Genomic DNA, 16,099 nt, shown 5'->3' on the forward strand with positions numbered 1-16,099 from the left:
AACGGTGTTGTACGCAGCACAATATGCACGATGACATAGCAGAACAAGTTTCAACGCTAGCCTATTACAAGGCATTTGGAGCCCAAAAAGGGATAAAATTGTTTGTCTCGCATACATCAGGTGATAAGTTAGGCCGGTTCATAAATCATGGCATGGCTAACTTGATGGTTGTGGCTCATCCCTCGCCGGTTTGTCTTCCTCCACTGTCTGGAAATTGGATTTGGTCCAGTCAAAGCCACGTAGGGTGATAAATTCAGCCTTGTCATCTATCAGACCAGACGGGTCAATCTCAGGGGCAAAGGTGTGCTTGCGGTTCGGTGGGATTAAATCCATCACTTTGTATGCAGGAGTTGCTAGTCTCTTATTTTCAATATCAAAACACGGCTGATATTTGTCAAGTTCGGTCTCATTGCCAAGGATTGTAGCACATGGGCGAATTTCCTTAACGCAGGCAGCAAAATCTTGTTGGTCAAAAGGTGTTCCATCTTCCTTGAGACTAGGATATCCTTTCATTATATCAGCCGGGTCTAGCTCTGGCATCCAGGCTTTAGAGCGGCTTAAAGTCGACACAGCTCCGGCTCTACCGCAGGATCGCTTGATTTCTTGGAACCTACAGGGAAGACAGACAGCTTTTTCAAGACGTCGCTCAATAAGTTTGGCTCTTGGTTCACTGGGGAGATAGTAGCAAGAATCCGTTGAGCTCCGGTGTACAATTGCTCCACGAGGGTGTAAACCGCCTTCGGCTTTATCAACGGATCTTTGCTCAAATTGCTGCTCCTGGGACCTGTGCAGATTATACAATGAGTGAAGCAGCGGCTTATGTTATGATGACAAGGATTCACTTTGAATAATTAATAACATGACTTACCAAAGATGGTGGAGACCATCTGAGACACACGGTTCTTTAAGACGGTGAGTTCAGTGGTAACTTTTTCCAGAGCCGCCTCAGCTTTTTCGGCACGATGGATCAAGGCAGTTTTTTCATTGGCCCAAGCATCCTTTTCTACACTGAGGTTGGTCTTCAGTTTCTCTGTTTCAGACACACTAGCCTGCAATTTGGATTCAGCCTTTTGGGTCTCCTTTTCCTGAGCCGCCAGCCGGGTCTTCGTCTCATGCAGTTGTGTATCCAAATCAGCTATAGCAGACTGCAGGCAGCACAGGTATGTCAAAGTATGTTCAAAAGAGGATTACAACAATTAAAGTCCCAAGCACTTTGCCAAGCAAGCACACTTGGCACTTGGGGGCTAATGTCTGCCAAAGCAATTTTTTCTCTTCTGAAAAGTCCCAAGTGTTTTACAAGTAACAACACTTGGCACTTGGGGGCTAATGCATGTTGCTCAAAATTCTTTCTATGAGCCGGTTAAGCTGTCAACAGTTTCAGCTAATACATGAGGGATACGAAGTAGTGTATTGTTTTGTCTATAATGACCGGTTCAGTCATGCTGATTAAACCGGCCCTTGGGGACTAGACATGCAGAAGTACATTGTTACAAAAATCTGGTTTAAAGTTTTTAAATCGGACTTGAAGGAAGACTAGAACGGAAGCTTATAAATGTTTCAAGTCTACATATCATTCAAGTTTATCATAATCAAAAGACTTGGGGGCTGGTAGAGTATATAATTCATGAAAGTCGGGGAATGTACCTGTTGGGGAACGTAGTAATTTCAAAAAAATTCCTACACACACGCAGGATCATGTGATGCATAGCAACGAGGGGGGAGAGTGTTGTGTACATACCCTTGTAGACCGTTTGCGGAAGCGTTATATCAACGCGGTTGATGTAGTCGTACGTCTTCACGATCCGACTGATCCAAGTACCGAAAGCACGGCACCTCCGAGTTCTGCACACGTTCGGCTCGGTGACGTCCTCGCCTTCTCGATCCAGCAAGAGGGACGAAGTAGTAGATGAGTTCCGGCAGCACGAAGGCGTGGTGACGGTGTTGGTGATGAACAATCTCCGCAGGGCTTCGCCTAAGCACTACGAAAACTATGACGGAGGACAAACTAGAGGGGACAGGGTTGCCAGCACACGGCTTGGTGTTTCTTGATGTGTCTTTGGTGCTAGCCCTGCCCCTCTATTTATATGTTGAGCCCTGGGGTCGAAACTTGGAGCAAAAGCCTCCTCAAAGTCGGTTTTGCCTGAAAGGCAAGAGTCCCACTCGGACTCCAGGACCAAACTCCACAATCCTTGGTGTCTGGCCCAGACGCCATGGGCCTCGGCGTCTGGCCCATGGCCAGACGCCAGGGTCTCCGGCGTTTGGCCCCCTAGCCTCCGCAAAACTCCTTTTGCACCGACTTATAGCCCCATGGGCCTGACCCCTTGGCCAAACCATATCATCCAATATATTAATCTTTACCTCCGGACCATTCCAGAGCTCCTCGTCATGTCCGTGATCTCATCCGGGACTCCGAACAACATTCGGTCACCAACATACATAACTCATAGTACTATATCGTCAACGAACGTTAAGCGTGCGGACCCTACGGGTTCGAGAACTATGTAGACATGACCAAGACACCTCTCTGGTCAATAACCAATAGCGGGACCTGGATGCCCATATTGGCTCCTACATATTCTACGAAGATCTTTATCGGTCAGACCGCATAACAACATACGTTGTTCCCTTTGTCATTGGTATGTTACTTGCCCGAGATTCGATCGTCGGTATCTCAATACCTAGTTCAATCTCGTTACCGGCAAGTCTATTTACTCGTTCTATAATACATCATCCCGCAACTAACTCATTAGTTGCAATGCTTGCAAGGCTTATAGTGATGTGCATTACCGAGTGGGCCCAGAGATACCTCTCCGACAATCGGAGTGACAAATCCTAATCTCGAAATACGCCAACCCAACAAGTACCTTTGGAGACACCTGTAGAGCACCTTTATAATCACCCAGTTATGTTGTGACGTTTGGTGGCACACAAAGTGTTCCTCCGGCAAACGGGAGTTGCATAATCTCATAGTCATAGGAACATGTATAAGTCATGAAGAAAGCAATAGCAACAAACTAAACGATCAAGTGCTAAGCTAACGGAATGGGTCAAGTCAATCACATCATTCTCCTAATGATGTGATCCCATTAATCAAATGACAACTCATGTCTATGGTTAGGAAACATAACCATCTTTGATCAACGAGCTAGTCAAGTAGAGGCATACTAGTGACACTTTGTTTGTCTATGTATTCACACATGTATTATGTTTCCGGTTAATACAATTCTAGCATGAATAATAAACATTTATCATCATATAAGGAAATAAATAATACCTTTATTATTGCCTCTAGGGCATATTTCCTTCAGTCTCCCACTTGCACTAGAGTCAATAATCTAGTTCACACCGCCATGTGATTTAACATCAATAGTTCACATCATCATGTGATTAACACCCATAGTTCGCATCGTCATGTGACCAACACCCAAAGGGTTTACTAGAGTCAATAATCTAGTTCACATCGCTATATGATTAATACCCAAAGAGTACTAAGGTGTGATCATGTTTTGCTTGTGAGGGAAGTTTAGTCAACGGGTCTGCCACATTCAGATCCGTATGTATTTTGCAAATTTCTATGTCAACAATGCTCTGCATGGAGCTACTCTAGCTAATTGCTCCCACTTTCAATATGTATCCAGATTGAGACTTTGAGTCATCTGGATTAGTGTCAAAACTTGCATCGACGTAACCCTTTACGATGAACCTTTTCTCACCTCCATAATCGAGAAACATATCCTTATTCCACTAAGGATAATTTTGACCAATGTCCAGTGATCTACTCCTAGATCACTATTGTACTCCCTTGCCAAACTCAGGGCAGGGTATACAATAGGTCTGGTACACAGCATGGCATACTTTATAGAACCTATGGCTAAGGCATAGGGAATGACTTTCATTCTCTCTCTATCTTCTGCCGTGGTCGGGTTTTGAGTCTTACTCAACTTCACACCTTGTAACACAGGCAAGAACTCCTTCTTTGACTGTTCCATTTTAAACTACTTCAAAATCTTGTCAAGGTATGTACTCATTGAAAAACTTATCAAGTGTCTTGATCTATCTCTATAGATCTTGATGCTCAATATGTAAGCAGCTTCACCGAGGTCTTTCTTTGAAAAACTCCTTTCAAACACTCCTTTATGCTTTGCAGAATAATTCTACATTATCTCCGGTCAACAATATGTCATTCACATATACTTATCAGAAATGTTGTAGTGCTCCCACTCACTTTCTTGTAAATACAGGCTTCACCGCAAGTCTGTATAAAACTAGATGCTTTGATCAACTCATCAAAGCGTATATTCCAACTCCGAGATGCTTGCACCAGTCCATAGATGGATCGCTAGAGCTTGCATATTTTGTTAGCACCTTTAGGATTGGCAACTTTCTTATTGCATCATATACAACTCTTCTTTAATAAATCCATTAAGGAATGTAATTTTGTTTATCCATTTGCCAGATTTCATAAAATGTGGCAATTGCTAACATGATTCGGACAGACTTAAGCATAGATACGAGTGAGAAGCTCTCATCGTAGTCAACACCTTGAACTTGTCGAAAACCTTTTTGCGACAATTCTAGCTTTGCAGATAGTAACACTACTATAAGTGTCCGTCTTCCTCTTGAAGATCCATTTAATATTAATGGCTCGCCAATCATTGGGCAAGTCAATCAAAGTCCATACTTTGTTCTCATACATGGATGTCATCTCAGATTTCATGGCCTCAAGCCATTTCGTGGAATCTGGGCTCATCATCGCTTCCTCATAGTTCGTAGGTTCGTCATAGTCAAGTAACATGACCCCCAGAACAGGATTACCATACCACTCTGGTGTGGATCTCACTCTGGCTTACCTACGAGGTTCGGTAGTAACTTGATCTGAAGTTACATGATCATCATCATTAGTTTCCTCACTAATTGGTGTAGTAGTCACAGGAACAGATTTCTATGATGAACTACTTTCCAATAAGGGAGCAGGTACAGTTACCTCATCAAGTTCTACTTTCCTCCCACTCACTTCTTTCGAGAGAAACTCCTTCCCTAGAAAGGATCCATTCTCAGCAATGAATATCTTGCCTTCGGATCTATGATAGACGGTGTACCCAACATTTTTATTTTGGGTATCCTATGAAGACGCACTTCTCTGATTTGGGTTTGAGCTTATCAGGTTGAAACTTTTTCACATAAGCATTGCAACCTCAAACTTTAAGAAACGACAGCTTAGGTTTCTTGCCAAACCATAGTTCATACGGTGTCATCTCAACAGATTTAGATGGTGCCCTATTTAACATGAATGCAGCTGACTCTAATGCATAACCCCAAATCAATAGTGGTAAATCGGTAAGAGACATCATAGATTGCACTATATCAAATACAGTACGGTTATGACGTTTGGACACACCATTACGTTGTAGTGTTCCAGGTGGCATGAGTAGTGAAACTATTTCACATTGTTTTAACTGAAGGCCAAACTCGTAACTCAAATATTTTACTTCTGCTATCATATCGTAGAAACTTTTATTTTTATTACGACGATTCTCCACTTCACTCCGAAATTCTTTAAACTTTTCAAATGTTTCAGACTTGTGTTTCATCAAGTAGATATACTCATATCTGCTCAAATCATCTGTGAAGATCAGAAAATAATGATACCTGCCATGAGCCTCAATATTCATCAGACCACATACATCAGTATGTATGATTTCCAACAAATCTGTTACTCACTCCATTGTTCCGGAGAACGGAGTCTTAGTCATCTTGCCCATGAGGTATGGTTCGCAAGCATCAACTGATTCATAATCAAGTGATTCCAAAAGCCCATCAGCATGGATTTTCTTCATGCGCTTTACACCAATATGACCTAAACGGCAGTGCCATAAATAAGTTGCACTATCATTATTAACTTTGCATCTTTTGGCTTCAATATTATGAAAATGTGTATCACCACGATCGAGATCCAACAAACCATTTTTGTTGGGTGTATGACCATAGAAGGTTTATTCATGTAAACAGAACAACAATTATTCTCCAACTTACATGAATAACCATATTGCAATAAACATGATCCAATCATATTCATGCTCAATGCAAACACAAAATAACATTTATTTTAGGTTTAACACTAATCCGGAAAGTATAGGGAATGTGCGATGATGATCATATCAATCTTGGAACCATTTCCAATACACATCGTCACTTCACCCTTAACTAGTCTCTGTTCATTTTGCAACTCCTGTTTCGAGTTACTATTCTTAGCAACTGAACTAGTATCAAATACCGAGGGGTTGCTATAAACACTAGTAAAGTACACATCAATAACATGTATATCAAATATACCTATGTTCACTTTGCCATCCTTCTTATCCGCCAATTGCTTGGGTAGTTCCGCTTCCAGTGACCAGTTCCTTTGCAGTAGAAGCACTTAGTTTCAGGCTTAGGTTTAGACTTGGGTTTTTCACTTGAGCAGCAACTTGCTTGCCGTTTTTCTTGAAGTTCCCCTTTCTTCCCTTTGTCCCTTTACTTGAAACTAGTGGTTTTGTTTACCATCAACACTTGATGTTTTTCTTGATTTCTACCTTCGTCAATTTCAGCATCACGAAGAGCTTGGGAATCGTTTCCGTTATCCCTTGCATATTATAGTTCATCACGAAGTTCTACTAACTTGGTGATGGTGACTAGAGAATTCTGTCAATCACTATTTTATCTAAAATATTAACTCCCACTTGATTCAAGCGATTGTAGTACCCAGACAATCTGAGCACATGCTCACTGCTTGAGCTATTCTCCTCCATCTTTTAGCTATAGAACTTGTTGGAGACTTCATATCTCTCAACTCGGGTATTTGCTTGAAATATTAACTTGAACTCCTGGAACATCTCATATGGTCCATGACGTTCAAAACGTCTTTGAAGTCCCGATTCGAAGCCGTTTAAGCATGGTGCACTAAACTATTAAGTAGTCATCATATTGAGCTAGCCAAACGTTCATAACATCTGCATCTGCTCCTGCAATAGGTTTGTCACCTAGCGGTGCATCAAGGATATAATTCTTCTGTGCAGCAATGAGGATAAATCTCAGATCACGGATCCAATCCGCAGCATTGCTACTAACATATTTCAACTTAGTTTACTCTAGGAACATATCAAAAATAAAACAGGGGAGCTAAACGCGGGCTATTGATCTACAACATAGATATGCTAATACTAACAGGACTAAGATCATGATAAATTTAAGTTCAGTTAATCATACTTCCTCCGTCCGGGAAAAGTTGTCCACGGGACAGTGTATTTGTTTTTTTTCAAAAAACCCACAGAGTTTTAAACACGTCACGAATAACTCCATCTCCTTCCTTCCTCCTTCCCCGTCGCCCGCGCCTTGCAGCCATCGCCGGCTACCCACCCACCAGGGCGCCGCCGGCTGCCTAGACCTGCACCGCGACCAACGCCAGCGCCGCGTCCCAGCGCGTGACCAACAACAGCGCCGCCACTTGCTTGGACCCACACCGCGGCTTCCCACCTGCACCGCCCGCCATGAAGGCGACCTGCGCCGGCGCCCGCCTCGAGCTACGCCGCCGGGCCCGTTGAAGCTCGCCGCCCACGATCGCCGCCAACGTTCGCCCACCTTCGCCGCCCACCTGCACCTCCGATTTTATCATCTTCAGCCGCCGGCGCCGTGGACAACTCCAGCCACTCCCGCCTCTGACACTGCTACTGGTGGGCAACGCCGACGCCGTGGACCTCCGATGCTGTTTTTGCCTTTTCCCCTGGCTCGCCTCTGCTGCCACTCCCTCCTGTGCTACTGGTGTTGTTCAATTTGCTGCTGTGAGTCTGAATTTGATGTTCTTAGTACAGTAGTTACTCTGGTTCTCAAGCTGTAGATGAAATTCAGTCAGTGGATACAAAGCTAGAGAAATAATCCAGGACAAAGACTGTACAAAGATGCATTAGCCTTAAAATCACATTTCTGTTCTGATGTAAAAACACCAAAGATGCATCATGTACTCTACAGAAATGTTGCAAAAAAGATTCAGTTAACACAGAAATTAACTGAATGTGTCCCCCAATGTCCAATGTTCATCAGTTAACTGAATCTCACCTAGAGTAGAAGCAATTTCTGATCTACTGTTACTGTGGATTAAGTTGGATATTGTTGGACTAACATAATTTCTAGACATGGCCTAAAATTTCTACACACTGATTTGACAAGCAATACTCCATTACAGAGAATATTTACACTGAAAATAGAACATTTACAATGAAAAATAGGACCCCGAAGAAACTGTATTCAGTGATCTTATACTCTGAAAATAGAATATTTACACTGAAGCTTCAAACAAAATTTCAGAGATCTTGTACTCAATTTAGTGGCAATCAGACTTGAGATGCACTGAAGCTTCGAAACTGAATTTTCAAAATTTCAGTGATCTTGTACTAAATTTTCTACCTCACTTTCTTGAGTTAGTTCAAAATTTACACAACAGTAGTGACTCCAGTGTGTGTAGTTGCTGTGGAACAAACTACACACATTTATTTTCTACTCCAGCAGATGTTGTGGGACATTTATTCCCACCTCCACCACCATCTTGTCAGTTTTGACAGTGTGTGTATGGAGTAGTTTTCACAGCAGTATAAACCATTAGGATAGTGAAATCATTACTGTGGAGAGTAGAGTAATTTGACAACAGCAGCAATTTTCTATAAGTACTCAAATTCGGTATACTGTAAATTCAATCGAGTGTAAATGACAATTTTGTTTTTCTAGCACTGGATTGCTTCCCTTAGTGTAAATTCAGTTAGCACATTCTTCCTCCATATTTGGTTATCAATAGTATAAATTCAGTTAACTCCTACCCTGATGTCTAGAACACTTTACAAAGCAAGCAACTTGATCCCGGAAGAGGAAGATGAAGCTCAACAAGAAGAACAAGCTCAGCAAGGTGTATGTCTTGTGTCATGTGTCATGTGTATGTCTTGTGTATATGTGCATGTCATGTGTATTTGAATTAAGTTGGAATTATTTGAATTACAGTCGAGAGGAATTGGCTAGATGATTCTTCTCATCAATGAAAGCATTGAGCCTAGGGAGCTACAGTAACTGCATTTGTCCATTTTTTAAACATGATTCCAAATCTGTCCATATTCATTTTAAACTTGAACACAAACAATCTTGGATTTATTTGGAATTCTTCTTCTTCTACTCTTGCTAGCAGTGAGCAGGGAGATGGGAAGACGGATTATCTTCTTAGTTGAAAGCATTTTATTCACATAGTCCTAAATTTGTAAGCTGGAAATACAGGCTTCTGAATTTTACAATTTCGGAGTACTACTTCTTGCAAGCAAACATATTATACTGGACACATTAGAGCAAGCAAGAATTTAAGCAGCAAGGAGTAGAGCAAGAAAAAACATCATGAATCCAAAACAAGATTTTGCTGAATATTTTTACTGTTTGCAGCAAACAAAAATTATCTTGGAAAGTGTCCACAGAATTTCAGTCAAAGAGGCATGTCCTTTTCAAAAACATCATGAATCCAAAATCTAGGAGACAAACTTTGTGTAAAACATTCTGAATTTTTACACTGAACATTTCTGAATTACTAATTCAGTCTGAACATGTCACAACATTTCTGAATCAACATTTCTACAGTAAACCAGAGCAGGGATTCTACTCCATGAAGGTGTTGGCTCTGTCTTCTAAATCTAGTGAACATTTCTGAATACAGCAATGCAGAGAGCATCAAGCGATAATAGAGAGCAGAGAATGGAAATCTATGACATGGTAAATAATTCAATGAGTAAAATGAACTTCAGTCCATGAAAGTGCAGAGCTTAAGCTCTATTCAGCAAATGAAAACAGCAGTACGAGGTCTGGGCAGCTAAAGCAAACATTCGACCTTGAGGAACTCAGGGGCGGGCTCGACGGGGGTGGGCAGGAGCGCGAGCCTCCGGCGCGCTGCGGCGTTGCGCACCTCCTCGAGGACCTCGGGCATAGTGACCAGCCGGCCCGCGGTGGAGGCGTTGGCGTCAGCGACGGCCACGGCCAGGCCGCTCGAGTTGGCGCAGCTGGACACGATCCGGCTTACCGCCTGCGCGGACGACTCCTTGGCCACCGTCTCCCGCTACGCCGTCGCGGCCGCGCCCCACGCCACGGGGGTCGGGGCGATGGTGCCGGGGGGAGGCGGGGGCCGGAAGGCAGCGTCGCCGGCCGCCAGGCCGAGGGCTGGCCATGCTTCTTCCATCAACGCTAGGAGGGAGGGGTGGGCGCGAGCAAGAGACACGGCGGGAGGAAGAAGAAACATTTTTTGGGGTGAAAGAGGGGAGATTCGGGAGGCAGGCAAGGGAGGCAGCGGAGCTACGCGAGGCAAAAGGGAGCGGCGGAGGAGGGATCTGCGGCGGCGGCGGAGGACGCGTGAGAGAGCAGTGGAGCAGCGCGGCGCAGGGGAGCTCCGGCGTCCATGCGCCTGTGTCGGAGTGGCGGAGCATCGACTGGAGAAGATGAGGAGTGCGGGTTGTGTCGGAAGTTTGGGGAGGTTTTTTTTGTAAAATCGCCACGCGGACAACTTTTCCCGGACGGAGGGAGTATTACTTAAGAACTCCCACTTAGATAGATATCCCTCTAATCCTCTAAGTGATCACGTGATCCAAATCAACTAAACCATGTCCGATCATCACGTGAGATGGAGTAGTTTCAATGGTGAACATCACTATGTTGATCATATCTACTATATGATTCACGCTCGACCTTTCGGTCTCCGTGTTTCAAGGCCATATTTGTTATATGCTAGGCTCGTCAAGTTCAACCTGAGTATTCCGTGTGTGCAACTGTTTTGCACCCGTGTATTTGAACGTAGAGCCTATCACACCCGATCATTACATGGTGTCTCAACATGAAGAACTTTCGCAACGGTCCATACTCAGGGAGAACACTTATACCTTGATAATTTAATGAGAGATCATCTTATAATGCTACCGTCAATCAAAGCAAGATAAGATGCATAAAAGATAAACATCACATACAATCAATATAAGTGATATGATATGGCCATCATCTTCTTGTGCTTGTGATATCCATCTCCGAAGCACCTTCATGATCACCATCGTCACCGGCGCGACATCTTGATCTCCATCGTAGCATCGTTGTCGTCTCGCCAATCTTATGCTTCTACGACTATCGCTACCGCTTAGTGATAAAGTAAAGCATTACAGGGCGATTGCATTGCATACAATAAAGCGACAACCATATGGCTCCTGCCAGTTGCCGATAACTCGGTTACAAAACATGATCATCTCATACAATAAAATTTAGCGTCATGTCTTGACCATATCACGTCACAACATGCCCTGCAAAAACAAGTTAGACGTCCTCTACTTTGTTGTTGCAAATTTTACGTGGCTGCTACAGGCTTAGCAAGAACCGTTCTTACCTATGCATCAAAACCACAACGATAGTTTGTCAAGTTGGTGCTGTTTTAACCTTCGCAAGGACCGGGCGTAGCCACACTCGGTTCAACTAAAGTTGGAGAAACTGACACCCGCCAGCCACCTGTGTGCAAAGCACGTCGGTAGAACCAGTCTCGCGTAAGCGTACGCGTAATGTCGGTCCAGGCCGCTTCATCCAACAATACCGCCGAACCAAAGTATGACATGCTGGTAAGCAGTATGACTTATATCGCCCACAACTCACTTGTGTTCTACTCGTGCATATGACATCTACGCATAAAATCTGGCTCGGATGCCACTGTTGGGGAACGTAGTAATTTCAAAAAAAATCCTATGCACATGCAGGATCATGGTGATGCATAGCAACGAGAGGGGAGAGTGTTGTCTACATACCCTTATAGACCGTTTGCGGAAGCGTTATATGAACGCGGTTGATGTAGTCATACGTCTTCACGATCCGACCGATCCAAGTACTGAAAGCACGGCACCTCCGAGTTCTGCACACGTTTGGCTCGGTGATGTCCTCGCCTTCTCGATCCAGCAAGAGGGACGAAGTAGTAGATGAGTTCCGGCAGCACGACGGCATGGTGACGGTGTTGGTGAAGAACAATCTCCGCAGGGCTTCGCCTAAGCACTACGAAAACTATGACGGAGGACAAACTAGAGGGGACGGGGTTGCCGGCACACGGCTTGGTGTTTCTTGATGTGTCTTTGGTGCTAGCCCTGCCCCTCTATTTATATTTGTTGAACCCTGGGGTCGAAACTTGGAGCAAAAGCCTCCTCAAAGTCGGTTTTGCCCGGAAGGCAAGAGTCCCACTCGGACTCCAGGACCAAACGCCACAATCCTTGGCGTCTGGCCCAGACGCCATGGGCCTCGGCATCTGGCCCAGGGCCAGACGCCAGGGTCTCCGGCGTTTGGCCCCCTGGCCTCCGCAAAACTCCTTTTGCACCGACTTATAGCCCCATGGGCATGACCCCTTGGCCAAACCATATCATCCAATATATTAATCTTTACCTCCGGACCATTCCGGAGCTCCTCGTCATGTATGTGATCTCATCCAGGACTCCGAACAACATTCGGTCACCAACATACATAACTCATAGTACTATATTGTCAACGAACGTTAAGCGTGCGGACCCTACGGGTTCGAGAACTATGTAGACATGACCGAGACACCTCTCTGGTCAATAACCAATAGCGGGACCTGGATGCCCATATTGGCTCCTACATATTCTACGAAGATCTTTATCGGTCAAACTGCATAACAACATACGTTGTTCCCTTTGTCATCGGTATGTTACTTGCCCGAGATTCGATCGTCGGTATCTCAATACCTAGTTCAATCTCGTTACCGGCAAGTCTCTTTACTCATTCCGTAATACATCATCCTGCAACTAACTCATTAGTTGCAATGCTTGCAAGGCTTATAGTGATGTGCATTACCGAGTGGGCCCAGAGATACCTCTCCGACAATCGGATTGACAAATCCTAATCTCGAAATACGCCAACCCAACAAGTATCTTTGGAGACACCTATAGAGCACCTTTATAATCACCCAGTTACTTTGTGACGTTTGGTGGCACACAAAGTGTTCCTACGGTAAATGGGAGTTGCATAATCTCATAGTAATAGGAACATGTGTAAGTCATGAAGAAAGCAATAGCAACAAACTAAACGATCAAGTGCTAAGCTAACGGAATGGGTCAAGTCAATCACATCATTCTCCTAATGATGTGATCCCGTTAATCAAATGACAACTCATGTCTATGGTTAGGAAACATAACTATCTTTGATCAACGAGCTAGTCAAGTAGAGGCATACTAGTGACACTCTGTTTGTCTATGTATTCACACATGTATTATGTTTCCGGTTAATACAATTCTAGCATGAATAATAAACATTTATCATGATATAAGGAAATAAATAATAACTTTATTATTGCCTCTAGGGCATATTTCCTTCAGTACCTCATATTTCTGCTGAATCTGTTTGACCATGTCAATTTCTGAGTCTCGATTGGAGTGCGCTTGACTGAGATAGCCAGATAGCACATTGCTTATACTCAGGTGAGCATAATGAGAAACGTCAGACCTCACTCTCTGTCTCTCCATAACTTCTTGCTTGGCGGAGTGTTTTGCCAGCACAGTTGGGTTCCCCGGCTCAATGAATCTGGAACCAGTAATCAAAATATCATCACCATGGGTCTCTGGCGGCTTAACTGAGCTTGCCGGTTCAACATTTGAGAGATCACGAGCGGTTTCATCAACAGACGGCTCAGGAAAAACCGGATGAATATTGACAACAAGATCCTCCGGTGCTTCAGATTGTTCTGGTACAAGAGGCGGCTGCTCAGATTCAACAGTTTTTGGATCCTCGGCCGGTTTTGACACCTTTGCTTTTTTAGGCTTTGCTTGACCACTATAAGAAAATTTGTGATGAGTCAGCATGGTGACAAAGATATAAAGGAACAGACAGAGAGGCAGTTATCCTTACCCAGGGGCAGTCTTGAAAGCCGGTAGTTGAGTCTGGGAAGAATCACCAGAAGAACGAGAGACCTCCTGCAAAATTGCAATCACAGTTAAGAGAGCAATAGAATAAACTCATTGGTAAGGGCAAAAGGTCAAGGATGAAAGAAACCTCATTTTGACGTTTCCGATGAGTCTTTGGTAAACCAGAGAGTAAATTGTTATCTCCGCCGGTCCGGCTCTGGCAGCGGCTCTCATGTTGCTGTCGTTTCAAAAGAAAATGAGGATCTAAATAAGCCAAGGGGTGTGAAAACCTTACTTTCCGGATTACCTGCTGAGGTTTCTGTCTTGGTAAAGGTTCTGAGGCGGAGGAAATAATAGTTAGCTCGTCTTCGACTGCATGGCTGGTTCCCGTGTCACCCTGATAATAGTCAGTGTCAATAAGGTTGTTAAAAACTGACCAAGAGAATCAAGAGCTACCTCCGACTCAGAGGTGTCGTCCAGCTTGAGTAATTCAGAAGCGGTTTGTTTCTTCCTAGATTTTCTGTTGGTCTTCTTGGCGGCTATCATAGCAGCTTTAGCTTTTTTGGCAGCCTCGTGGTCATATTTGTCTTTCCAAAAATCAGATTTGGCCTGGGAAAGGATAACATGTTGAAATATGTTCAAATACTTAACTGCTGAGGGAGAAGAAGTTAAAAGGATTTACCTCTGGAGCCGGGTTAAGCTTGCAGAAAGGATTTAAACCCACGATGCTGCAATCTTCATATTTATTGTTAACAAGAGTGCTCGCCATTTCAACGATGGCCTCTTTGGTCAAACGTAGAGGACTATGGCGCAGAGGGTATAATTACACATCAAGCCGGGTCGGCGGCTTAGAGGGATGATCTGCCATGCGACCCAGCAGCGGACTAAGTCAACACCAGTTAAGTCGTTTCCCAGCAAAGCTTGAACCTTTTTGATCTTTGGCATAAGTTTCTTGCGTTCGACGGCAGTCAGTTTATCAGGGAGGTTGTAGGTGGTGTCAAGACGCTCTGCACGGTAACCCGACATCGGTTTTTCATCAGACGGTGAGGTGTCCTGGCAATAGAACCATGTTTGATTCTAGTCCTTAGGATGGCTCGGTAAAACTATTATAGGGAAGATGGCATCTCGTCGCGCTGAATTGAGATCCCGCCAAGCTCCAAGCTGGGACCGTTGGTGTATTCATTCTGGCGGTTTGAATAAAAGTATTCTCTAAAGAACTCAACAGTGGGTTCTTCTTGTAGATAAACTTCACAGAAAACTTGGAAGTTACAGATGTTGGATATGGAATTGGGTCCAATATCCTGTGGATGAAGCTTGAAGAAATGCAGGATATCTCTAAAGAATTTTGAGCCAGACGGCGTAAAGCCCCGGTTCATATGGTCGGTGAAGACAATGATCTCACCGTCCTTTGGTTGCGGTCTTTCTTCGTCCGGGTCAGGAGCACGATAAGACATGACATTTGTTTCAGGTAAATACCCAACGGTGACAAAAATCTTTCAGAGTGCTCTCGGTGACTATGGAAGGGACCCAGTTGCAAGTTGTCATCGTCTTTGGCGGCATGGTGAAAGTGCAACCTAAAAGAAAACAATTCACTGGCTTAAATTAGTTGGTGGGATTGCAAGTTAAAGTTTACAGTGCATGTTTATCACGGCGGCTTAAACAAGGGCTAATGATATATGGATAAGCCAGCTAAACCGGCGGTGTAAGCCGCCATGATTAGAGGCATTCAAGATCTACCAAGGATGTAATTTGCTAAGTGTCAGGACAAACAAGTTCCGCAGATTGACGGTATAAATTTGGATCTACCATTTTCAAAAAAAGGGAGATAAATTCATCTGCAAAATAACGGAGGAAGAGCAGAGGAGCCCTAGAAGCAATCTGGCGCAGTAGGGATATGTTCTAATGTTTTAATAGGCACGGAAACTGCGGCCGCACAAGATTTCTTGGCTTTTTTGGGTCTAATCTATGGATCTAGGACAAAAAGGAAAGGAGGGCAGTGACAAACATCCATGAACTCCGACGAACACCAACAAAACCCTAGTAACAGATCTATGACCAGGGAAAAGAAGCTTACCGAGATCGTCAGGGAAGCAGAATGGCGCCGCAAGTTTCTGGTCTATTCAGGGCGATGCAACGGCCAGAGTTGAGGCTGGAGACAGGAGGTCTGCGGCGGC

General features: G+C 44.1%; 1 pseudogene across 1 annotated transcript; it reads right to left on the reverse strand.

Annotated features, from left to right (window-relative positions):
- Window positions 1-6,900: 6,900 nt before the first annotated feature.
- Window positions 6,901-10,537, reverse strand: LOC147976937 (uncharacterized; annotated as a pseudogene). The gene is made up of 2 exons (XR_015601742.1): window positions 9,890-10,537; window positions 6,901-7,867 (listed from the first exon to the last, which is right to left on the reverse strand). The product of XR_015601742.1 is annotated as an uncharacterized LOC147976937 (transcript).
- Between the last annotated feature and the right edge of the window lie 5,562 nt (window positions 10,538-16,099).

The sequence above is a fragment of the Triticum urartu genome, chromosome 4A (genome assembly GCF_056163025.1).
Source record: "Triticum urartu cultivar PI428250 chromosome 4A, HENAU_Tu73, whole genome shotgun sequence".
NCBI classification, from domain to species: domain Eukaryota; kingdom Viridiplantae; phylum Streptophyta; class Magnoliopsida; order Poales; family Poaceae; genus Triticum; species Triticum urartu.